Raw genomic sequence first — 26,815 nt, 5'->3', positions numbered from 1 at the left:
TAAAAACAAATGGCATCCAAGACGGGAAAACTAACTAAACTTAGTGAAGTCTGAGGTGGAGACTGAATCTTCTGAACAAAGTGAAATTCCAGGTTGCTGAAGAGCTAGGCTGTTTTTACTGAAAGAAATCAGGCACTGCTGAGTATAGGACCAATGCTCCTTAAAGCACTACTGCCTCAAATCCAACATTAGTGTTTGGGATTAGGAGAGCCTGGTGTAAGAAGTGGTGGCAAGGGGCTCTGAAGGAAAGTGAAAGCAGAAGCTGGGGAACCCGGAACCTAAATAGCACTGTGGTTTTCAAAACATTAAGTCTCTCACGGAAGAATGAAGATATCATTAGCACTTTTGAGGAACCAGAAATGTAGTCCTAGACAGGCTGTGTGGCTTTCAGCCCAGAAACTTCACTGTAAATCATTTGGAAAATCATGTTTGTCAACAGAAAATTAAAATGCCTTTAATGGTAGTTGCTTAAATGTCATCTCACGATTTCACCACAGCCTCCTTTCCTGGGGAGAAAGTTTCAAATTTGTCATTACCATTCTCTCTTAGAAGTGGCTCAGGGCAGTTGTATGAAACATAAACCAAAACACAGCAATCAACCTCTGAATGGGATGCCAGTGTCATATATGGAAGCAGCATGTAAACCACAAAGGGAGGAGTGGAGCAGCAGGCCTGTCAGGTCGCCAGTACAAGACAATGTCTAAATTCCCAGAAGTAGATCGCCTTTAGAATATTTTTGTTTTCCAAATCAGACCTGCGGTTCTCTGGAATGATGAACAGTAACAGCCTAAGCAGCAAAGTCTTAATCAGTACTATTTTGAAATTTTTAACCGAAAATTAATTAGGTTGCCTTTTGAGGTTAAGAACATGATTACATAATAATGTTACTCATTACATACATGGAAACATCCCAGGGCAGTTAGGGATCCTATTAAGCCATTTGTATTTTTAAGTTGTTTACTTAGCTTCGATTTTCTGGACTTGGTATATGCTGTCACTCCCTAGTGAGTTAATCTCTACATCCCTTTGCCTGGTTTTCAATACAATGTAATGTTGGGTAAAGAGTGTTGGATTATGGCTCTACTTTACCGTGTACTTTCATATAACCACTGAAATCAGGCATCTAAACTTTTCTGAGGCTCTCTCTCCAACCTAAGTAAGGGTAATCATACCTACTTCACAGTCTTTTCATGAGGAATAACCCCAAGGGAACCTCTGTGCAAGGCCTGGCACTCAGCAAATATTAGTTTCCTTTCTTGGTCTACAACTGGCCCCACCCTACTACTTAGCCTCATTTACTATTTATTCTCTTCTAAACCTGTAACTTTCAGTCAGCAAGGCAAGTCTCCCTAATGTTCCTGCTATGCTAATTTTCATTTTCTGCCTTGGTTTACATTACTATGACCCCATCCTCTTTACCTAATTTTTACTCATCATTCAGTTTTATAACGCAAAAATACACGTTAAGGATCAACAGAATAGAAATGAATCATGTTATTTTACTAAACTTAACCTTTAACATCTTATCTTAACTATGTATTTGTGTAGTCATCCTTTAACTTGTGAATATCATGGGCAATGTATAAAACAGACTTACTGAAATTCATTTATGCAACATTTATTTTCAATACTACAAGTATTTATTGCTTGCCTACTATACAGAGGATATAAAGTTGGGAATTATTCCCTTGGGAAGAAATTTGAGTGATGCTGCATTTGTATTTTTCATTCAGCTAAGGTAGTTGTTATAAAATATCTTGCATATAGTTGGTGAAATTCAGGCCATAGATAGCCTTTTGCTTACATTTTTCTGGATAGTGAAATGAGATTATTAGCCAACTCTTTAAATAATATGATCTATGATGATTTTTAAATAAGATGCTATAATTTCCACTCAGGCTGTTTAAAATTCATATTGAGTAAAAAAATGGACATTTAAAAAATTTGCCAGAAGCTTATGGCTTGGTAATTGATTCAGCATGATTTAAATAAAGGGCTTAGCAGTAAGATAATGTAGCCAGAACATATTTTCAAGAGGTGAGTTACGTTTATCAATCAAGTGAAAAATATGTTTAAGGACTAGAATACATATCAATCCATGTGATTCTTTGCCTTCAGTCAATGGGAGGCAAATCTGGTTATGTTTGAACATATTTTGTCAGCTTTGTTCACATAGTTTATATTTGAACTCAAAGCTGCTACTTTGATTTATGAGTTCTAGGCTTGAGGTTCAGCTGGCCCTCTTCTAGAACATTCTCCTGTGCACTATTAATGTCTCTGTCTCACAAACTAAGTCTTATTTCTTATGTTAGTAAGAAGACCTTATTTCTTGGCAAACAAAAAGGAAGCATGACATACTTCTGGGCAATATTTAATGTGGGCTGGTGTGATAGGGAATTTTTATTGATTTCTGGGTAGAAGAGGGACATGCTCACCTTATGTTAGAGAAAGTTACTTGGGAGTGATGGTCTTTGACCCTTCAAGTTGCCCACCTATCTGAGAACCTGCTGAGCATTACTACAGATCATAAGTTGGGCTTGGGTTTTCCCAAGCTGGCTGCAGAGACTTGTCTGGGCTTCCAGCAAACAGCCACAGCCCACAGAGAATGTGTGTTTACACAGACCTTTTCCATGGTTTACTTCTGAAAATTGGTTCAGCCACATAGGAATCTAGTTAGACTCTTGGAACTACAATCTTGGACTGGCGTGTAACCCAAACATTTTTTACACGACTTGGAAATCAGATTGGAGCTTAAAAATAAGGGAAGACTTGTGAGGGTTCTAATCTAAACCTCTTCAGGTCCACTTGAAATCTACCTTTTAAAGCATGGATCCCTTTACTGAATCATCCATTTTTACTAGATGTAACTAGGAAGCAAAATTTTAGTGAGACACAGTGAAACATAATTTTTTAGTCCTTGTGCTGCTCACTTGGAAGGTAAAGGTATTGGAAAAGTTCCCTGTGTATGATCCCCTATTAAACTGGACATATTCCATCCAGCTGTTTAGGAGGATATATTTTTGTAGCATAAATGAATCAAGGTCACTACTATAAGTTTAAAGTTGATAGAGAAACTATTTTTAGGAATATTCTAGCTCTTATATATGCATTTCTCAGTGCAAGAAGGGAATAATTAAGATTGATGGTTTATTGTTTGAAAATACATTATTTTTCTTGTTAAGTAACCATAGTTACTAAAAGAAAGAGAAAGCTTACCCATAGTAGAAAGCTAGCAAAAAAACTTGCTATGCAATGAAGAACTTGCCTTTTCTAGTTCTAATTCAGTAGCTTAAAGCAGATCATTGCCATAAAGAAGTATTTACCAATTTTAAAAGGTCTTGGCCCATCATAGCTAGTGTTAGATTTGGAATATAGCTTCTGTTGCCAAGGTGACAAACACTTATAAATATAACACATCTTCTAATGTGCTTTTAACTTGGTATTTTTATGGCTTTTAAATCAGATACCATTAGCAAATATATTAGGTAATTTAGCTGAAAGACCATTTTTCTCTAACACTTTTTGTTACATTTCCCCAGGAATTTCAGTAAATGTCTGTTGTGACATTCTGCTCCTGCTAGGCTTCCAATGTAAGGGGATACATAAAGTACAGCTGGTAAAGATTAACATATATTACCTTGCCTTTTTTGTATTAATCACCAAAAAATGTATAAAAGAGAATTAAATTTGTAGTCTCCTTGAAGAGCAATCATTGCCCCTATTGTTATTTGGGGGTGTACACCCCCTCCCCCAAATAACAATCAGGCTTTAAGATTCAGTGTACAGAGATAAGGGTTTTTTGGGACCGCATAATAACTGTACATTAACACTTCCCAAAACCTCTACACAAAATGCTTTCTCATAGATACCACAAAAAGAAGACTATGGGGAAAATAATTACAATAGACCATCTGGAGCCTTAGTATTTCCACAAGTCTCAGGTTATTGTTCCAAACAATAAACCCAATAGCCCAGGCAGAGAAGGAATTAGCTCTAAACGTATTCTCTGGATTTTCTGGATTGTCAAAAGAAGGCTGTGAGGTGGACATATTTGTAACAGCAAAGATAAAATCAGAAGAGACATTTAAATCCAAATCTGCATTTATTGTTACCTCATCAGAAATTGTTCTTAGAAGATTATCCATTAATTCATTTATTCTTTTTCCTTTCCTTCATTTAACCAACAGGCATTTAAGAAAGATCAAACTTGTTCCAAGCACTGGAGATACAGAGATGAGCAAGTCCCTGCTCTCAAGAAGAATATACCATGAAAGAGGTAGGCAAATAAATGAAAGATTATGAAACACCGAGAAATGCTAAGGTAGAAAGTGCACACAAAGAAGGGGTCAGGGATGAGTCCCCAAAGAGGAAAAATTGTTTGCAAATTACTTTTAGAGAATCAAGATGGAAAAGACGAGTATATATTTTACTTAAGCAGGAAAAATCTTGACAGTTAATGTGTTATGTAGCAAATCCAGAATTGCTATTTCCTTACTGTGTGATCCTAAGTGCCCCTCTGGGCTTCTTTTCTCCTATGTAATGTAGATGACTGTCCTTGCTGCCTACATAGCTCATAGAAGACTATAGAAGGAACAATGGGATATGGATGGTGTAGCTGTTTGAATTCTTTGGAAAAGTAAGATGCTATGTAAACAAACAGCATCCTTATTATTGTAAGCAGTAGCATTTTGGATAATTACCATATAATGCTGCACCTTTGTGTGTGTGTGTGTGTGTGTGTGTGTGTGTGTGTGTGTGTGTGGTTTGTTTCTTCATAGAGTTTCTCTAATAACTTTGAAAATAATTTTAATCCAGCAGACAAAACATAATAATCTTTAGAGTAAGTTAAATCCCTTTGTATTTGAGTGGATTTTGTTATTTATCAAGGTCTTAGGCAACTTTACCACAATTATGAAAGCAGTGCCCAGCAAGCCCAGCTCTCTCAGCAAGTATCTGAAAGACACTATTGTGGACAGGCCAGAGGCTTCTTTACAACAGTGTGTGTGTGTGTGTGTGTGTGTGTGTGTGTGTGTGTGGTGGGAGCCTGGGGCTTGCCAGAGTGTGTGTGTGTGTGTGTGTGTGTGTGCGTGTGTGGTGGGAGCCTGGGGCTTGCCAGAGTGTGTGTGTGTGTGTGTGTGTGTGTGTGTGTGTGTGTGTGTGTGTGTGTGTGCGCGTGTGTGTGTGGTGGTGGTGGTGGTGGTGGGGAGCCTGGGGCTTGCCAGAAAAGAGCTGGGAACAAGCTGGGGAACGAGCTGAGACTGGCTAGCATACCTGAGGCAGCTGTTGCGCTGTGGCGCCGGGATTCCTCCCTCAGACTCCAGGCTGGCTGCCCTCCTCTTCCTCTTCTTCCTTTTCATAGTCTAACTCTGTCTTTCTTCCTCCTCCCGGTGACTTGGTGAGAGATTCCCATGCCCTGAGACTGTGCCCCAGACCTGCTGTGAGACATTCCCAGACCATCTGGCTGGTGAAAGTGCCCACACAGGTTGGGGCATGAAGTCTTACAGAAAAATGACCCTCAACACTCTTATCTGTTTCATCTTTCCTTTCACCTCTTCATTCTCTCTTGCATTCTCTCTCTCTCTTTCTCTCTCTGTCTTTGCTCTTTCTCTTGCTAGCTCTCTCACTCTCTTCCTATATTTACCTTGATTTTTGTGTGGGAGACTAGCCATGAATTTCATGGCAACCAGGGAAAGTGACAGTTCAAGGCAGATCTGCTCTTAGGTCCTGGAACTTGCCTTAGGCTATCTCAGCAAGGCACTGTCTATCATCCTGACCTGGGATTTGCCAAGGCAGTCCAGCTGTTCATTAATAAAAGCAGCAACCTACATTAAGGAGCCTGTATTAATTTCCCATCTCCTCCTAGAAGCAGTGCTGCTCAGAATCCTTCCTCTAGGAGATGTCAAAGACAGTGAGGTTACATAATAAAATGCTAAATATCTGCAAAGATTAAAAAACTATTCAAGAAATCTCACTTTTCAATTTAATTTGGCCTCTCATGGTTTAAGGTAGTTTCCCTAGGCTGCCAGTGGAATTGGGCAGAGCTATTATAGCCAACCAGGATGAATTTTCCTAGGGAAACTGCCAGTGCTCAACCAGCATGGGAAAGGCAAAGAACCTTAGATCTCTGGAGGCCCCCGGGCCCTTGTCAAGGGTGAAAGGTATGTATCACCAATGGACAGGCCAGTGATACTAATCCTAAGAGATGGTCTCTGGTTACATTTCATGGACTTGGGACCCACTGACAGAAAAGAGCAATTACTTCTAGTCATATATTTTTTTAATTTGACAAAGATCCCCATCATGGTGGATTAGGTACATTTAATATCTCAATTAATAAGCCTTCTACAATAGTAACATGTCAACTTTAGTTCAAAAAATCCACTCCAGTTGATAGTCATCCAGGAAATGTCTTTCATGCCCACATATTAAATTTAATCTGCCACCCTTGTTTTATAAGACTTTGTATTTATCTCCTGAAGAAAAGATGCTTATTTTATCGTTCCAATTTAACAGCTTGCTTTGCAAGGCTGATAGGTAGGAGTTTAGAAGATATTCATTGAATGCCTATTTTATATATTTACAAAAGAGGTAGATTTAAGGGAGTTACCCAAAAGCAATATGTTTTTTTGTCTCATTGTTATCCTATTGGTCTTCCTTTCATTCAGCAGATTTATCTGTCATGAAGAATTGAAGTTTCATATTTTCCTCTGTCAGTTGTGAAAAGGCCTGTCAGCTGGGGCTTATACTACAGTTTGCCAAAAGGCCTATAGCACACAATGACAATACAATCTTATATTTGTGCTCCTGGTCCCCAGATAATCCCCCACTTTCCTTCTCTATAGTCCAGTTATGATCAGGCTTAAGTTGCATATTCCATTTTTAGCCAGAGTTTGCTGATAAATGCTATCAGCAAGACTGAAATGAAATACAGCAGGTTTAGCTCTTATTACCCGTATAGAACATGTCTTGGGAGTTGTGTGTGTGATACTGAGACAATAGTTGCATAAAACCATTTAATTCACGTAAACTAAATAAAGGAATGTTAGGGGTATTGACTTTTATCTGTTGAATGTTCTGAGGTCCTTTATTTGTGCACTTGAAAATACAGACTTTTGATTAACATTTTAGGAGATGTGCCAGAGATGCTGGGCCATTTCCTATAATATTTCCATTGGGGATGTAATTTTGAGAGAAAATTGTGTAAAGTCTTAACATTATTTATTGATACCCTCAAAACAAGACAGTTTGTTTTTGCCATTTTTATTCTGAGTTCACAAGTACCCCTAACCTAAGAAAGATTTACATTTCCCACATCCATAAAGCTACCACATTCTCATTAAATGGAAACCATATAAATAATAGGAGTCTGCAAACCATTCTTTTCATAACCTGCTGGGTCTGCAGCAAAATGCTGAAACATTAGAAAAATGCATCGTTGCTTCAGCAAGGAAAGGGAAGGGTTAATCATTATTCCTAGAACTCTGGAGTGGAACAAAAACTTGCAGCCTGACACCAAAATAACATCACAATAAGAAGTGAAATTACTTCTAAGGTTAAATTACTTCATTTGAAAATTGTAGTGATATGGAGAACAATTATGTCACTTAAACTTTCACAATTTTGTTTTTATAAATCAACTATACAACTATCATGTGATTTAAATGCAATTATTTAATAAGGGCATTTGTAATTGTCCAACATAATCAGTTATGCTTCAGTCAGGTTCTTCTCTGAGACTGTATTTTTGTTAGCATCTGAGTCATTCTTATGGTAACATATACTTTTTGAAAAAGCCAAATATAATCATTGTTTTCCAGAAAAGTTCTTTCCCTGCCTCTAATTGCAAAGCATTTCACCTACTGCAAACTGAGTCTCAGAATTTTTTTTCCCCTAGTCTTAGAAACTAAACGTCTACTCAAAGCATGAGAAGGAAAAACACACTGCTACTAAATAATAGGGAGACTGAAAGTTGGTCCTTTGAGTCATGATAGTGTTGTCAAGTATGTTTTCCAAGCTGAGACAGGAGCCAGGCTGAAAGACATGGCATGGTGCTTGCGAGTTACCCAGCAGGAGCCATTACAATGTTGGTACCACAAGTCCTCGATCATGGCTTTGATTTTCTAAGAGGGAGTAGAGATTAATCATGGGCTGAGTCTAGGCGTGCTCAGGCCTCCCAGAGGCTGTAGAATTTTAGTTGCTGTGTTGTGCAATTTGTGAGCTATTTGGTCCACTTTGGACTGCCTAGAAAGCTATGTTTTTCCTTCCATATTTCAACTGAAGTCTCTGCTAATGCCTTAACCCTGTGTTTTGCCTTGTTCATCCCCATCTCTGTGCCCACCGGCTTGACCAAGATTCTTTTCATGGTCAGCCACTCTCTCCATCCATTTTCTCTTCTGGAGACAGAGACTCCCCTTCCTTACCTTGACTCCTCTTTTATATTTTCTGTTTCTCTAACGCTTCTCACCACTTCATGGAAGATATCAGCCTTCTTCCTCTCTCTGTTGTGCACACTGCCTTAAAAGCAGATGCTCCTACTTAACATTTCCTCATTTCAGATAACTCTTTAAGAGAATGACTGAGTCCTGCCAGTGACTATACCATGTTTAGCTTCACCCTCATAGATTCAGCAAACATTGGATTAGGGATCCCAACAAAGGCTTTACCATGTAGGATCCATTGAATTTGTTGTTTAAAAACTCAAATTTTGTGGTATCACTTACCAGTCCATGGTGTTCCATTACCTTAGGGTAAAAGTCAAAAGGTTTTGTGTGCTCTGACCCATATCATTCTGTTTTTTCTTACACCTTCTTTCCCTTGACCCTTTGTTGCAGCAGACCTTCTATCTAAAATGACCACTTTCTGTTCCAGTCCACAACCTGTATACCTACTGTTGCCTCTGCTTATGATGTTCCCACATCCACCTCAGCCCAAGCCCCATAGCCCTTACCATACACTTTGTCATTCCTTTTTCCCCTTTTAGACTAAGCACACTACTTCACACAAAAACCAAAACAATACCCTGAACCGAACCAAGAACACAGTCTCCCTGCTTATAGGATGATGGATTATTCCTTCAAACTATTTATTACACTTATAATGTTACATTTATTTATACAATTATTTAATTACTGTCCCATGCCAACGGCTTCTCCTTGAGAATAGAGACTCTGTTTTTGCTTTTCCTGGTATCTCTGCACTTAGCAGGCACTCAGTTTATTTCTGTTGAATGAATTAATAACTCTTTGAGGTTTGTGAAAGTTTTGTATCAGAAAATAAGGAAAGCAAATTTCCTAAACCTGAGCCAAGCAGTAATGTTTTGAGAGCACCCTCATGACGTGTGTTTATGGAGAAATGTACAATGACAAATTAAAAACAGCCTAAGCATCGATGGGAGAACAGATAAGTAAATTGTGCTATGTTCATAAACATTATACTACGTAGCAGTTAAAATTAATGAATTAGTGCTGTATGTGTCCTCAATCCTCAAAACACATACATCAAGAAAATAGGCATAATAAAAAATATGTTTTGGTTTATTTGCCTGGAGTCCATGAAAAAGTATTCAGAAACAACAGTGATAACACAAATAAATAACAAGACTGGGGATGAAATTTAGAAAGTATGTGAAGATGAGGCCTTCAAAATTCTCTCCTTCTTTTCCATGCCATTCCCAAGCCAGATTACAATAAGAGAAACATAACCAATCCATGTTCTTTATTTGGCCACATCTCTACTGTTTACTTTCTGAGATAACCTTTTAATTACACTTGGGAAGAAACATATCACCAAAGGGTAAAGATTAGAGAATCATGACCAATTATAAATGGAAAAAGTGTAAGGAAATAGATTAGAGAATAGTAACAATATAGAAGAAAATCAATAATATACAAAAATATTGACTTTTATTCCTCTTTTGAAATAATCTATGGGACTAAGTTAAAAAATAGATAAGAATTCTCCAAGATTTAGCTCTCAACTCTAGACTGGGAGATACTAGACACAGAAGTATTTGATGTGTTATGGCCTTTCCCATAATGTAAGCTGCCTCTCTCTCTCTCTTTTTGTGGAGTTGGAAAGTTTTAGAAGCACTCTTTGCCAAAATATTTCCCTTACTTTGCCTTCAGATCCATTTTCCTTATTAACTTTGAGTCACTGCATTGAAGAACATTCTTAAACCCACAGAATTTTAAGATGACAGAAAGACCTTACTTTTTTTAGATTAGTTTAGAAGCTTGGAACATTAAGGCCACCCAGCTCTCATACAGCAGACCCCATGACTCCTCATTCCTGGCCCATTATTCTTTCCAACATGTTACATTGCAGTGTTGCATCTGGGGACCATCATACTAAACCTGCATCAGTTATTAGTGTTATGGCTTGCATTTGTCTGGGTAGGCAGTCACCCAGCTGGTACCTGAGAGATAAAGACAAAGGTAAAATCAGATGAAGAGTGCTATATACGTACAATGAAGTATTATTATTCAGCCTTTAAAAGAAAGCATGAAATTCTGGCACATGATACAACATGGATGATTCTTAAAGACATCATGCTAAGTGGAATAAGCCAGATACAAAATATTGTATGATTCCATAATATGAGGTACCTAAAGTAATCAAATTCATAGAGACAGAAAGTAGAGTTGTGGTTGCCAGAGGCTGGGAGAAGAGAGAAATGGGCAGTTGTTTAATAATTACAGAGTCTCAGTTTGAAAGATAAAGTTTAGAGATGGATGGTGGTTATGGTTGCACAATAATGTTAATGTTCTTAATGCCATTGAATTGTATACTTGAAAATAGTTACAATAGATTTTAACTTATGTGAGTTTTACCACAATTTTAAAAAATGAAAGAAAAATCAAATGAAAAATCATGAATTATGGATTTCAGACCTAAGAAGGCAAGTGTGGTGAGAATTCTAAGCATCCATCCAGAAAGTACTATGAAAGTATTAGGTGCTCAAGTCAGATGGGGGGTGGAAAGGGGAAAAGAGGAAAAGAGAAAGACCTGTTGTCTAGGTCAGAGCTATTTAATAGAACTTTCTATCTTAGTAAGAATGTCCCATATCTGGGTGCCCAGTGTGGTAACCAGTAGCAACTAACCATGTTTGAGCACTTGACATATTTAGAGCAACTGAGGAACTGAATTTTTTATTTGATTTTAAATTAATTTGAATTTAAATAGCACAGGTCTAGATCTTCTATTGGTGATTTCACTTCAGATTACTTGTATTTATGCTTCTTTTGGCTCACTTTCTATAAATTCAAGCACCACTCACTTGTTCACTCATTCACCATTAGCAGATACAGTGCATCTCCTGTGTGCCAGACTTTTGCTAGGCAATAGCGATAAAAGGGAGCAAGAGGAATTCCCAATACTGCTGTCTGTAGTATAAATAAGTGTACTCACCATCCACCAATGTGGTTATATGTCCTGAGGTGAAAGATGTTCATATCCTGAAGTGCAACCCAACACTTCTATACCCTAGAGAAACTATCATATGTGTTCAAGGAGACATGTACAGTTAAGAATCATAAAAGGCCTAAAAATCAATGAAAGACCAGATAAATCAGAGTATGTTAAAAAATATATAATATAGTAGTTAAAATTAATGAAGGAGTGCTATATATACCTGTGTGACTAAACCCCCAAAACACAGTAGTTAGCAAAAAAGAAAAATTCAATTGCAGCATACACATAGAATATCATTTTTAAAAACTTTTTTAAAACTTGCAAAATTATTGTTTATGGATATGTACATATGTAGTAAATGTAAAAATGTGTAAATAGGAGACTCTGCACATTCAGGGTGGTAAATACTACTGGCAAGAGAATGAACAGGATTGGAGAAAGTACACAGAGATCATCCATCTATCTGTAACATTCTGTTTATTAAAACATATTTGAAGCAAATAAGACAAAGCTGGAAGGTGTGTCCATTGGTGTTCATTATATTATTAGGTATATTTTTGTGAATACTTAAAATATTTTATAATAAAATGGATGCTAACAAATAGTCCTGTTGTTAAAAGTCCTGTTGTTAAAGTGGATACTAACAAATAGTCCTGTTGTAAAAGAAGCCCTCAGATTAATGGGGCACTGTAAGTACAAAAAAACTTTTTCATAGTGTATTAAAGGTAATAATAGGGCATGTATGAAGTAGGAGGGCAAACACAGAGGAAGGCAGAACTAACTCTGTCTCAGACAGTCAAGAAGACCTCACTAGGTGATTGCACTTGAGTTCATTCTCTGACAGTATGTAGATGTTTGCGCAGGAGAAAAATAGAAAAGGGTATTTATTTGAGGCTGAGAAGACAGTTGGTACAAAGGTCAAGGTACAAAAAAGAGTTTAATGCTTTCAAAGAACAGCAAGAAAATTTGGCCTCACTGAAGCCTAGACTTGTCAGCGTAAATGTGGGGTGACAAGGTTGGTAAACTGGGATTGACTCAGGCCTGGCTCTGTCACCCAAGGTACGGCAGCAGTGTGTCGGGGGGCAGTGGTGAGGGGGCAGTGTTGGAGTTGGAAGATGGTAGAATGGAACAGGAAGAGACTTGAACCGGGAAGACTCCTTAGGAAGCTCTCATAACTGTTCAGGTGGTAGGTGGTGAGAGGCTTAACTGTGGCAACAGCAATGAAGGCAAGGAAGAAGACGGTTGGGGGGATGTCATGGGTAGAATCTGCAGGACTGGTTTAATAAGTGAAGAAATTAAATAGATCCAAAAACAAAAAATGAGGTCCCCATCTTGGACAAGCTTGGCTGATGGCATTGACCTAGAAGGCAATACAGGAAAAGGAGAAGAAACAAAGTTTCCCCAACTTGGGAGTGAAAAGGAGGAGAGGTGAGAAGATTAGAGTTTGATTTGGAATGTGCTGAATTTGAAAAATGTAGAGCATTTCTGGAAAGGAGATATAGGAATGAGCAGCATAGAGATAATTGGAATGAATGACACAGGCAAGGGAAATCCTGTAAAATGAGAAAAGAAGGTGGTACTATAAAGCTAAGAAGTTGGATCATCATACTTCAGACACACTAAGCTATTCCCCCCAGAGAAGAGTCATGTATTAGCAGGAGAATCTGAAGACATCTAATTCAACAGCAATAAAGAGGACCAAACAATGGGATCATGCTCCAGGGATTGGCATCTAGGCTTAACAAACTAATGTAATAATGAAGGTACCATCTTTGTAGTTAAACAGATCTGCATTTAATGTATTCACTGCATTTAAACATTAAACATGTTCTGTTCCACACTTACCCAGGTGAAAATTTGGGCACGCCCTCAAATTTCCCTGAGCCTCATTTCCTCATCTGAAATAGGAATGATAATACCTGCCCAGAGAGATAACTATAAGCCAAAAACCTGTAATAGAGACACAAAAAAATAAAGAGAAAATAATCCAACCATAATACTAAAGAAAAGAAAATCATCACTCACAGGGGAAGAGAGCAATAGAATAAGAAAGGACCAGAGAAGAATGACAAAAACTATCAGAAAATGTTTAACAAAATGGCAATAAGTACATATCTATCAATAAATACTTATAATGTGAATGGACTATATGCTCCAATAAAGGACATAGGGTGGCTGAGTGAATTAAAAAATCAAACAAGACTCATCAATGTACTGCCTATAGGAGACTCACTTAAGACCTAAAGACACACAGACTGAAAATGAAAGGATGGAAAAAGAGATTCCATGCAAATAGAAATGTGGGGGGGTGGGGAGCTGGAGTAGCAGTACCTGTATCAGGCAAAACAAACTTTAAAACAGGTTGTAAAAAGAGACAAAGGACATTATATAATGATTAAGGGCTCAATCCAGGAAGGAGATATATCAGTTGTGAATATCTATGCATGCAACAGAGGAGCAAATATTAACAGAAATGAAGGGAAAATTTGACAGTAATACAATAAGAGTAGGGAACTTTAACACCCCACTTATATCAATGGATGTATCATCCAGACAGAAAATCATAAGAAAACAATGCCTTTGAGTAACACATTAGACCAAGTAGACCTAATATATACATAACATGACATTGAAAAACAGCAGAATACTCATTCTTTTCAAGTGCACATGGAACATTTTCCAAAATGTATCACATTTTAAGCCACAAAACAAGTCTTAATAAATTTAAGGAGATTGAAATCATACCAACCATCTTTTCTGACCACAACAGTATGAAACTGAAAATCAATTACAGGAAAAACATTTTTTTAAAAACATGAACACATGGAGGCTAAATAACATGCAACTAAACAACCAATAGGTCAACAAAGACATTATAACAAGGAACTCAAAAATACTTCGGGATTAATGAAAATAGAAACATAACAATACAAAAACTTTGGGATGCAGCAAAAGCAGTACCAAGTAAGAAGTTTTAGCATCACAGGCCTACTTCAAGAAATAAGAAAAAAAAAACTCAAATAAAAAATCTAGCCCTACACCTAAAGGAAACAGAAAAAAGAATAAACAAAGCCCAAAGTTAGTAGAAGGAAGGAAATAATAAACATCAGAGCAGAAATAAATGAAACAGAGATACAATATTACAAAGGATCAATGAAACTAAGAGCTGAAAAGATAAAATTGATAAACCTTTAGATAGACTCATCAAGAAAAAAAGAGAAAACTCAAATAAATAAAATCAGAAATGAAGGAGAAATTACAACTCACACCACTGAAATACAAACAATTATAAGAGATTATTATGAAAAATTATATGTTAACAAATTGAACAACCTAGCCAAAATGGATAAACTCCTAGAAACATGAAATCTCCCAAAACTGAACCAGGAAGAAATAGGAAATCTGAAAAGACAACTTACTAGTAATGAAATTGAAGCAATAATCAAAAAACTCTCAAGAAATAAAAGTCTAGTACCAGAAGGCTTCCTAAGAGAATTCTACCAAACATTTAAAGAGTTAATACCAATCTTTCTGAAGAGCAAAGAAAACTTATAAATTCATTCTATGAGGCTAATATCACCTTGACACTAAAACCACTACAAAAAAAGAAAATTACATATCAATATCCCTGGTAAACAGAGATGAAGATATCCTCAACAAAATATTAGCAAACCAAATTTAAAAATTAAAAGGATCACCATGATGGGATTTAGTCTAGAGTTGCAAGGATGATTCAATATCTGAAAATCAACCAACGTGATACACCACATTAACAAAAGGAAGAATAAAAACCATATAGTCATCTCAATAGATGCTTAAAAAGCATTTGACAAAATTCAGCATCCATTCATGGTAAAAACTCCCAATGAAGTGGGTATAGAGCGAACATACTTCAACATAATGAGGGTCATATATGACAAACTCACAGCTTACCTCATTCTTAATGGCAAAAAGCTGGAAGCTTTTCCTTTAAGATCAGGAACAAGACAAGGATGCCACTCTTACCACTTTTACTCAATACAGTACTGGAAGTCCTAGCCACAACAATCAGGCAAGAAAAAGAAAGAAAAGTCATCTGAATTGCTAAGGAGGAACTAAATATTTACTATTTTCAGATGACATGATACTATATATAGAAAACCCTAAAGACTCCACCACAAAACTATTAGAATTAATAAATGAACTCCTTAAACACAAAGGATACAAAATCAATATACAGATATTTGTTGTATTTCTGAATACAAATGATGAACTATCAGAAAGAGAAATTGAGATAACAGTCCAACTTATAATTGCATCAAAAAGAATAAAATAATTACAAATAAATTTAACCAAGGAGGTGAAAACTATAAGACATTGATGAAATAAATTGAAGAAGATGCAAATAAATGGAAAATTATTCCATGCTCATGGATAGGGAGAATTAATATGTTAAAATGGCCATACTGCCCAAAGCAATCTACAGATTCAATGCAATCTCTAACAAAATATCAATGGCACTTTACCATGAACTAGAGAAAATAATTCTAAAATTTGCGTGGAACCACAAAAAACCCCAAGTAGCCAGAGCAATCTCAAGGATGAAGAAGAAAGCTGGGTGTATCATGCTCCCTGATTTCAAACTGTACTGCAAAGCTACATTAACCAAAACAGTATGATACTGGCACAAGAACAGATACATAGACCCAGGGAACAGAATAAAGAGCCCAGAAATAAACCCATGCCTATATGGCCAAGTAATATACGACAAGGGAGGTAAGAATATACAATGGGGAAAAAGCAGTCTCTTCAATAAATGGTGTTGGGAAAACTGGACAGCTGCATGCAAAAGATATAAACTGGATCATTGTCTTACAACAAATACAAAAATTAACTCAAAATGGATTAAAGATTTAAATTAAGACCTAAAACCATAAAACTCCAAGAAGAAAACATAGGCAGTAAACTCTTAAACATTAGCATTAGTAACTTCTTCTGGATATATCTCCCCAGGCAAGGGAAACAAAATAAAAAATGAACATGTGGGACTACATTGAACTAAAAAGCTTTTGCACAGCAAAGGAAACCATCAACAAAATGGAAAGGCAGCCTACTATATGAGAGAATATATTTGCTAATGATATATCTGATAATGGACTTATATCCAAAATATATAAAGATATTATACAAAATCAATATAAAAAATGATCCAATTAAAAATGGGTAGAGGACCTGAATAGAGATTTTTCCAAAGAACACATACAGATGGCCAACAGACACATGAAAAGATGCTCCACATCACTAATCATCAGGGAAATGCAAATCAAAACCACAATGAGATATCACCTCATACCAGCCATAAAAAATAGCAACAAGACAAGAAATAACAAATGTTCGTGAGCATGTGGAGAAACGGGAATCCTGGTACACTGCTGGTGGGATTACATTTTGGTGCAGCTACTGTGGAAAGTAGTATAGAGGCATCTCAAAAAACTAAATATAGAAATATCATATGCTCCAGCAATTCCACTTCTGGAAATTTACCTAAATAAAACAAAATCACTAATCCAAAAGAGATACATGCACTCCTATATTTACTGCATCATTATTTACAATAGCCAAGATATGGAAACAACCTAAATGTCCCTCAATAGATGAGTGGATAAGGAAGATGTGGTACATATACACAATGGAATATTACTCAGCCATAAAAAAGAATGGACTCTTGCATTTTGCAACATGGATTGGCCTAGAGGGTATTATACTAAGTGAAATAAGTCATATAGAGAAAGATGAATGCCATATGATTTCACTTTCAGGTGGAATCTAAAAATCAAAACAAATAAAACTGAAATAGAATCATAAATACAGAGAATGGACGGAGGGTTACCTTAGGGGAGGATTAGGGGGATGGGAGAAGTAGGTGAAAGAAAAAACTGAGAAAGTAAATAATAATAATAATAATAATAATAACAATAAAACCCTCCCTTGTGGACTGTGGTGACGGCAGAGTATAATAATGTTATACTTTGTTATATGTTGATATAGGTAATATTATTATGTTGGTAAAAGTAAATATGCATACAAATATAGAATACTGTATAACTGTAATGATGTTAGGTAAATCACTTATTTCTAGTATAAAACTTAAAAGACTAAAAAGTATTAAAAATAGCTATAACTAAAATATGTGTTAAAAGATGCACATTAAAAATATATGTAAATTGTGACAACAGTAACAAAAAATGTGTGTCAGGGGAGAAGTTAAACTGGGATTTTGTATGCAACCAAACTTAAATTATCAGCTTAAAATAGACTGTTATAACTGTAAGAATTTTATGTAAGCCCCAAGAAAAATATACACACACACAGCTGTTGACCATACATAACAGGAAAAGAGAAACCAATCAAAGCATATCAATACAAAAAAATTAGCAAAATACAAAGGAACACAGCAAAAGTAGAAAAGACAGACAAGAAAATTTCAAGACTAGAAAGTAACTAACAAAATGCCAAAAGTATATCTTTCCCTATCAATAATTACTTTAAATGTAAATGTCTTTAGTGAAAAGACAGAATGGCTGAATGGAAAAAAATGACACCCAAACATACATTGTGTATAAGAAACTCATTTTAGATTTTAAGTACACACATACACTGAATGTTTCAGGGATGGAAAAATACATTCCATGCAAATACTAACCAAAAGTAGCTATGATTAAGTCAGACGAAATAGACTTTAAGTCAAAAACTGTCACAAAAGACAAAGAAGGACATAAAATAATGATAAAAGGGTCAATTTTCCAGAATATATAATAATTATATTTATATAACAATTACATAATTTTTATATTATATACTGTTTATTTTTTATGTATAAAATAAGCACCCAACATAAGAGCACCTAAATATATAAAGCAAACATTAATAGAACTAAAGGGGGAGATAGCAATACAATAATGGTAGGACATTTCAACAGTCCACTTTCAAAATTAGATAGTACATGCAAACAGAAAATCAATAAGGAAACAGAAGATTTGAAAACACTATAGACCAAATGGACCTTACATTCAGAACATTCCATCCAACAATAGCAGAATACACATTCTTCTCAGGCACACACAGAACTTTCTCTAAAATAGATGACATGTTAGGTCACAAAACAAGTCTTAACAAATTTAAGAAGATAGAAATCATACCAAGTATCTTTTATGACCACAGTGGAATGAAACTAGAAATCAATAGCAGAAGGAAAACTGGAAAATTTACAGAAATGCGGAAATTTAAACAATATACTCTTGAAAAACCATTGGGTCAAAGAAGAAATAAAAAATAAGTTCAGAAAATACCTGAGACAAACAGAAACAAAACACAATGTGCCAAACTTATTGGGTGCTGCAAAAGCAATACAGGAAAGTAATAGAGGGAAAAAAAGTGATAGAGGCAAGTTGATTGAAGCAAACACCTACATTAAACAAAGAAGGAAGATTTCAAATAAACAACCTAACTTTACACCTCAAGGAGCTATAGAAAGAACAAACTAAGCCCAAAGTTAGCAAAAGGAAGGAAATAAAAGTGACTAGAGAAGAAATAAACAAAATGGAAAAACAACAGAAAAAGTGTAGTTTTTTTTAAAGCTAAACAAAATTGGCAAACCCTTAGCTAATCCAAGAAAAAAAGAGAGAATTAAGTAAATAAAATAAAAAATGGAAGAAAAGAGTATAACTGATGCCACAGAAGTAAAAAGGATAATAAAAGAGTACTATGAAAAATTATATACCAACAAACTGGGTATATACAACAATAAAATTGGTGATTCCTGTAAACATAACAACCTACCAGGACCAAAGCCCATAGAAAACATTATATTCAATGGTGAAAAACTGAAAGCTTTTTCTCTGAGATTAAGAACAAAGAAAGCAAGGATGCCCATTCTCACCACTTCTATTTGACAGAGCTCTAGAACTCCTAACCAGAGTAATTAGGCAAGAAAAATAAACAAAGGTCATCTAAAATGGAAAAGAAGAAGTAAAATTGTGCCTTTTTGCAAATGACATGATCTTATATAGAAAATCCTAGAACAATCCATTAAAAACAAACTCTTAGAACTAATAAAGGAATTCAGTAAAGATGCAGGATACAAAATCAACATAAAAAATCAGTTGTGTTTCTATACATTAACAATGAACTATCTGAAAAGGAGATCAAGAAAACTATGCCATTTATAATAGTTCCAAAAACAAAATATTTAAGAATAAATTTAAGTAAGTGAAAGACCTACATCCTGAAAATACAAAACATTGATGAAATTAAAGACACTAATAAATGAGAAGATGGTATTTGTTCGATTGAAGACTTAATATTGTTAAAATGTCCATATTACCCTTATGATCTACAGATTCAGTGCAATCCCTATCAAAATCCCAGTGGCATTTTTTTAGAGAGAAAACAATTCTAAAATTCATATGGAACCACAAGAGACTTCAAATAGCCAAAGCAATCTTGAGAAAGCAGAACAAAGTTGGAGGCATCATATGTCCTGATTTCAAAACATATTACAAAGCTACAGTAATCAAAATGATATGGTACTAGCATAAAGACATAAATTTAGATAAATGGAATAGAATAGAGGGTCCAGAAATAAATCCATGCATATATGGTCAACTGATTTTTGACAAGGGATCCAAAAATACAAAATGAGAAAAGGGTAATCTTTTCAACAAATGATGTTGGGATAATTAAATAACCACATGCAAAAGAATGAAATTGAAGCCTTATATTAAATCATACATAAAAATCAACTCAAAATGGATTAAAGACTTAAATGTAAGACCTAGAACTGTAAAGGTACTAGAAGAAAAGATAGGGGGAAAGCTTTATGCCATTGGTTGTGGTAATGATTTTATGGATATGATACCGAAGTCACAGACAGCAAAAATATAAACAAGTGGGACAACATTAAACTAAAAACATTCCGCACAGCAAAGGAAATTGTCAACAGTGTAAAAAGGCAATCTATAGAACGGGAGAAATTATTTGAAAACCATATATCTGATAAGAAAGAGGTTAATCTTCAGATATGTAAGAAAATCTTACAACCCTATTAAAAATATCTAATGACCTGATTTAAAAATGGGCTGAGGACTTGAAAGATTATTTTTTCAAAGAATATATGTAAGTAGACAACAAGAATATGAAAAAATGCTTCAGATCACTAACTTCCAGGGAAATGCAAATCAATACCATAACGAGATATCATCTCCCACTTCTCCAGATGACTATTACATTTTAAAAAGGACAAGTGTTGGCAAGGATGTAGAGAAATAAGAACTTTTGCATACATTATTAGGAATTCAAAATGGTGCAGCCATTATGGAAAACAGTACACAGGTCCCTCAAAAAATTAAAAAATAGATGACTGTAACTGCACAGGTATCCCCCTTTTGATGAAGTCTCTCAGACTTCTCATTAGCAAAGAGATGTGCACGTCCTTCAATCATGACCCAGAGTGTGGAAATTAGGCTGGATAATTAGAGATTAAAGAAAATGGGAGTTTGTAAAGCAAACTAAAGAGACACTGGACTCTTAGTTTCCCCCTTAAGGCCATAGGTAAATTCTTCATTTATTTATCCTTGAAATATTTTGCAAGGACTTAGACCCTCCACCCCCCAGATGAGCCAACTGCTAACCACAAGCATACAGACCCCAGACTATGTGGAGCCAAAACACTGTTGACTAAGATTCTTGAAGAATCCCATCACCTCACCACTGACCAGTCGAAGAATGGGCACAATCTAGGCACAACAACCTGCAATCTTTTCCTTAAATTTGTCTTTAAAAACCATTGCTTAAGAAGTAAATCTTGGAGGTGCTCAAGATTGCAGTGTGAGTAGGGCAGTGGAAATCTCCTCCCAAAACCATATATATTTTTGAAAATACAGCAAATACAACTATTCCTAAAAGAGACACCAGAAGATACAGTACAACAGCCAGGATACATCTACATCTGCAAGAACTCAGCATCTCATGGAAAGGGTAAGATACAAAGCCGTGACCTGGTGGGACCGACCACTCCCCCCACCCCACCTCACCAGCAGAAGGAAAGGATTCAGAGTGGGGAGGGAGTGGAAGCACAGGACTGCTAAATAACCAGCCCTAGTAATCTAAACCAGGAGCACAGACGCACATCGCATGGTTTACTCAATATTAGAGAAACAAAAAAGTAAAATCTGAGACAGAGACTGTGGGTGGGTCCCTACAACTGGCTCCCCTGAGACAAAAGAAAAGCCGGAGTTTTAAAAGTCTTAAAGGGACAAGGGTTTAACAGGTGGACAAAATCTTCCCATCATGCTCAGCCCAGCAGGCTGGGAATCTTGCAGAACTTCAGGCACCCTAAACCCAGGGTGGCAATGGAGCTCCAAAGCGCCTCAGTGATAAGCAGCTTGCCATTCATTTCCCCCCTGTGGCACTGCAAGCAAACTGGCTGACTTGCCATTGCTGCAGACCAGCTGGGGAGCAGCCCTGCCCACAGCAACCACACAGAGTCTTCTCCCAGTGCACAGCTGACTGGGACAGACCCAGAAGCTGCCGCCAGGATGCAGCTGCCTGGCACAGGCAGAGGAAACCAGCGCAAGGTCCGGAAGGCACAAAGGGGCACTGTTCTTGCAGGAGAACACACCCGGTTCATCAGCGACCCCCTGCAGTGCCCTAGGCTATCCCGAGGGCTGATCTGCCCATGGCAGCTGAGGGAATTAACCCAGAGACTTCTCCCTCTGTGTGGGTAACCAGCACAGGCAGCAGAGAAGGGCAAGACAACCAGCAAGCAGGAAGGGACCTTGTTCTCCCAGCTGACACATGTGACACCTGCCAGCGTTCACTTCTATTGCCATGAAAATGCTGAAGAATCTGGTCCAGTCAAGAATCACTCAAAGAACCCCAGAACAGGGCTTGGCAAGATAGATATAACCAATCTTCCTGAAAAAGAATTCAAAATAAAAGTTATAACCACGCTGATGAACTGCAGAGAAATATGCAAGAGCTAAGGGATGAAGTATGGAGGGAGATAACAGAAATGAAACAATAAATAGAAGGGCTTAAGAGCAGACTGAATGAGGTGCAAGAGACTGTTAATGGAATAGAAATCAGAGAACAGGAATACAGAGGAGCTGAGGCAGAGAGAGATAAAAGGATCTGTAGGAATGAAAGAATATTAAGAGAACTGTGTGACCAATCCAAATGGAACAATATTTACATTATAGGGGAAACAGAAGAAGAAGAAAAGAAAAAAAGGGATAGAAAGTGTCTTTGAAGAAATAATTGCTGTAAACATCCCCAAGCTGTGGAAGGAAATAGTTTCTCAGACCATGGAAGCCTTAGATCTCCCAACACAAGGGACCCAAGGAGGACAGTACCAAGACATATAATAATTAAAATGGCAAAGATGAAAGACAAGGACAGGGTATTAAAGGCAGCCAGAGAGAGAAAAAAGATCACCTAAAAAGGAAAACTCATCAGGCTCTCATCAGACTTCTCAACAGAAACCTTACAGGCCTGAAGAGAATGGCATGATATATTTAATGCAATGAAACAGAAGGGTCTTGAACCAAGAATCATATATGCAGCAAGATTATTATTTAAATTTGAAGGAGGGATTAAACGATTTCCAGATAAGCAAAAGTTGAGGGAATTTGCCTCCCACAAACCACCTCTACAGGATATTTTAAAGGGACTGCTCTAGATGGAAGTACTCCTAAGGTTAAATAGATGTCACCAGAGAAAATAAAATCACAGCAAAGAAAGCTGATGAACCAAATATTAACTAAAAGCAAAAAATAAAATAAACTACTCACAAAAGCAGTCAAAAGAAACACAAAAGAGTACAGAATAAAACACCTAACATATAAAGAGTGGAGGAGGAAGAATAAGAAGGGAGAGAAATAAAGAATCATCAGACTGTGTTTATAATAGTGTAATAAGTGAGTTAAAGTTAGACGGTTAGATAGTAAAGAAGCTACCCTTGACCTTTGGTAACCATGAATCCAAAGCCTGCAATGGCAATAAGTACATATCTATAGATAATCATCCTAAATGTAAATGGACTGAATGTACCAATCAAAAGGCACAGAGTAATAGAATGGCTAAAAAGCAAGATCCATCTATATGCTGCTTACAAGAGACTCACCTCAAATCCAAAGACATACACAGACTAAAAGTGAAGGGATGGAAAAAGATATTTCATGGAAACAATAAGGAGAACAAAGCAGGTGTTGCATTACTTGTATCAGACAAAATAGACTTCAAAACAAAGAAAGTAACAAGAGATAAAGAAGGACATTACACAATGATAAAGCGGGCAGTCCAACAAGAGGATATAACCATTATAAATACTATGCGACTAACACAGGAGCACCAACATATGTGAAACAAATACTAACAGAATTAAAGGAGGAAATAAAATGCAATGCACTCATTTTAGAAGGCTTCAACACACCACTCACTCCAAAGGACAGATCAACCAGACAGAAAATAAGTAAGGACACAGAGGCACTGAACAACACACTAGAAAGATGGACCTAACAGACATCTACAGAACTCTACACCCAAAAGCAACAGGATACCCATTCTTCTCAAGTGTACGTGGAACATTATCCAGAATAGACCACATACTAGGCCACAAAAAGAGCCTCAGTAAATTCAAAAAGATTGAAATTCTACCAACCAACTTCTCAGACCACAAAGGTATAAAACTAGAAATAGTTTATAGAAATAGCACAAAGAAAATAAAAAGGCTCTCAAACACATGGAGGCTTAACAACATACTCCTAAATAATCAATAGATCAATGAACAAATTAAAACAGAGATCAAGCAATATATGAAAACAGATGACAACAACAGCACAAAACTCCAACTTCTGTTGGACTCAGCCAAGGCAGTTCTAAGAGGAAAGTATACAGCAATCAAGGCCTATTTAAAGGAAGAACAATCCCAAATGAACAATAAGTCACAATTATTGAAACTGGAAAAAGAAGAACAAATGAGGCCCAAAATCAGCAGAAGGAGGGACATAATGAGGATTAGAGAAGAAATAAATAAAATCAGGAAGAATAAAACAATAGAAAAAATCAGTTGGTTCTTTGAGAAAATAAACAAAATAGATAAACCCCTAGCCAGCTCTTGGGTAGGAAGAATTAATATTGTCAAAATGGCCATCCTGCCTAAAGAAATCTACAGATTCAATACAATCCCTGTCAAAATACCAACAGCATTCTTCAATGAACTGAAACAAATAGTTCTAAAATTCATATGGAACCACAAAAGACCCTGAATTGCCAAAGAAATCCTGAGAAGGGAGAGTAAAGTGGGGGAGGATTAGACACCCCAACTTCAAGCTCTACTACAAAGACACAGTAATCAAGACAATTTGGTACTGGTACAAGAACAGACCCACAGATCAATGGAACAAAATAGAGAGCCCAGATATAAATTCACACATATACGGATGATTAATATGTGATAAAGGAACCATGGACATGCAGTGGGGAAACGACAGCCTCTTCAACAGCTGGTGTTGGCAAAACGGGACAGCTACATGTAAGAGAACAAAGCTGGATTACTGTCTAACTCCATACATAAAAATAAACTTGAAATGGATCAAAGACCTGAATGTAAGTCATGAAACCATAAAAATCTTAGAAGAAAACATAGGCAAAACTCTCTTGAATATAAACATGAACAACTTTTTCATGAACATATCTCCTCAGGCAAGGGAAACAAAAGTAAAAATGAACAAATGGGACTACATCAAACTAAAAAGCTTCTGTACAGCAAGGGACACCATCAGTAGAACAAAAAGACATCCTACAGTATGGGAGAATATATTCATAAATGACATATCTGATAAGGGGTTGACATCCAAAATATATAAAGAGCTCACACACTTCAACAACCAAAAAGCAAATAACCTGATTAAGAAATGGGCAGAGGATCTGAACAGACACTTCTCCAACAAAGAAATTCAGATGACCAAAAGTCCATGGAAAATGCTCCACATCACTAATCATCAGAGAAATGCATATTAAAACCACAATGAGATATCACCTCACACCAGTTAGGATGGCCAACCTCCAAAAGACAACAAATTCTGGTGAGGATGTGAAGAAAGGGAACCCTCCTACACTGCTAGTGGCAATGTATGTTAGTTCAACCATTGTGGAAAGCAGTACGGAAGTTCCTCAAAAAACTGAAAATAGAAAAACCAGTTGACCCAGGAATTTCACTCTTAGGAATTTACCGTAAGAATACAGGAGCCCAATTTGAAAAAGACATATGCACCCCTATGTTTATCACAGCAGTATTTACAATAGCCAATAAATGGAAACCACCTTAGTGTCCATCAGTAGTTGAATGGATAAAGAAGAGGTGGTACATATACACAATGGAATATTATTCAGTCATAAGAAAAAAACAAATCCTACCATTTGCAACAACGTGGATGGAGCTAGAGGGTATTATGCTCAGTGAAATAATCCAGGTAGAGAAAGATAAATACCAAATGATTTCATTCATCTGTGGAGTATAAGAACAAAGAAAAAACTGAAGGAACAAAACAGCAGCAGAGTCACAGAACCCAAGAATGCACTAAGAGTTACCAAAGGGAAAGGGACTGGGGAGGGTGGGTGGAAAGGAGAGATAAGAGTATTAAGGGGCTTTATTATTAGCACCCATAATGTAGGGGGTCACAAGTAAGATGTTATAGCACAAAGAAGACAAGTAGTGACTCTATAGCATATTACTATGCTAATGGACAGTGACTGTCATGGGGTATATGGTGACTTGATAATAAGGGGAATGTAGTAAGCACAATGTTTCTCATGTGAAATCTGAGGATAAGATTGTATATCAATGATACCTTAATAAATACATAAATAAACCATTGATTGTAAGCCAATGGCAAGTTCAGGACCTTAAGCATTAGCTACTCATTCTTTGTTACTTGGCACCCTGCAATAAATGCCCACTTGTTTTCACTACACACTAGTGCCAGTGTTTAGCTTTTCTGAACATCAGGCAAATGGACCCAGGTTTGTTTGATTCAGCAATACTACCATATAATACATTAATCCCTTCTGGATATTTATCTAAAAGAAATAAAATCAGGATCTTGAAGAGACATTAGTGCCCCCATATTCACTGCAGCACTATTCATAGAGAGTAAGATATGGAAACAACTTTAATATCCACTGACAGTTGAATGGATGTTTGTGGTATATACACATACAATAGATTACTATTCACCCTTTAAAAATGGTAATTCCACAACATGCAACAACACAATGAACATTGAGAACATTATGCTAAGTGAAATCATCCGGTCACAAAAAGAGATATAAAGCATGATCCCACTTTTATAAGGCATCTAAAACTGCC

At 36.5% G+C, this 26,815-nt stretch overlaps 1 long non-coding RNA gene across 2 annotated transcripts in view; it reads left to right on the top strand.

Moving 5' to 3' along the window:
* LOC140849907 (uncharacterized) overlaps positions 1 to 26,815 on the top strand; it is a 181,280-nt gene that overhangs the window by 93,085 nt on the left and 61,380 nt on the right. For both annotated transcript variants that reach the window (XR_012132289.1, XR_012132288.1), the window contains exon 3: positions 4,188 to 4,276. This is a non-coding gene — a long non-coding RNA (uncharacterized lncRNA). The remainder of the gene's footprint in view (positions 1 to 4,187; positions 4,277 to 26,815) is intronic.

Source organism: Manis javanica, chromosome 6 (genome assembly GCF_040802235.1).
Source record: "Manis javanica isolate MJ-LG chromosome 6, MJ_LKY, whole genome shotgun sequence".
In the NCBI taxonomy this organism is placed as follows: Eukaryota; Metazoa; Chordata; class Mammalia; order Pholidota; family Manidae; genus Manis; species Manis javanica.
This window is presented reverse-complemented; position numbering and strand designations above follow the sequence as displayed.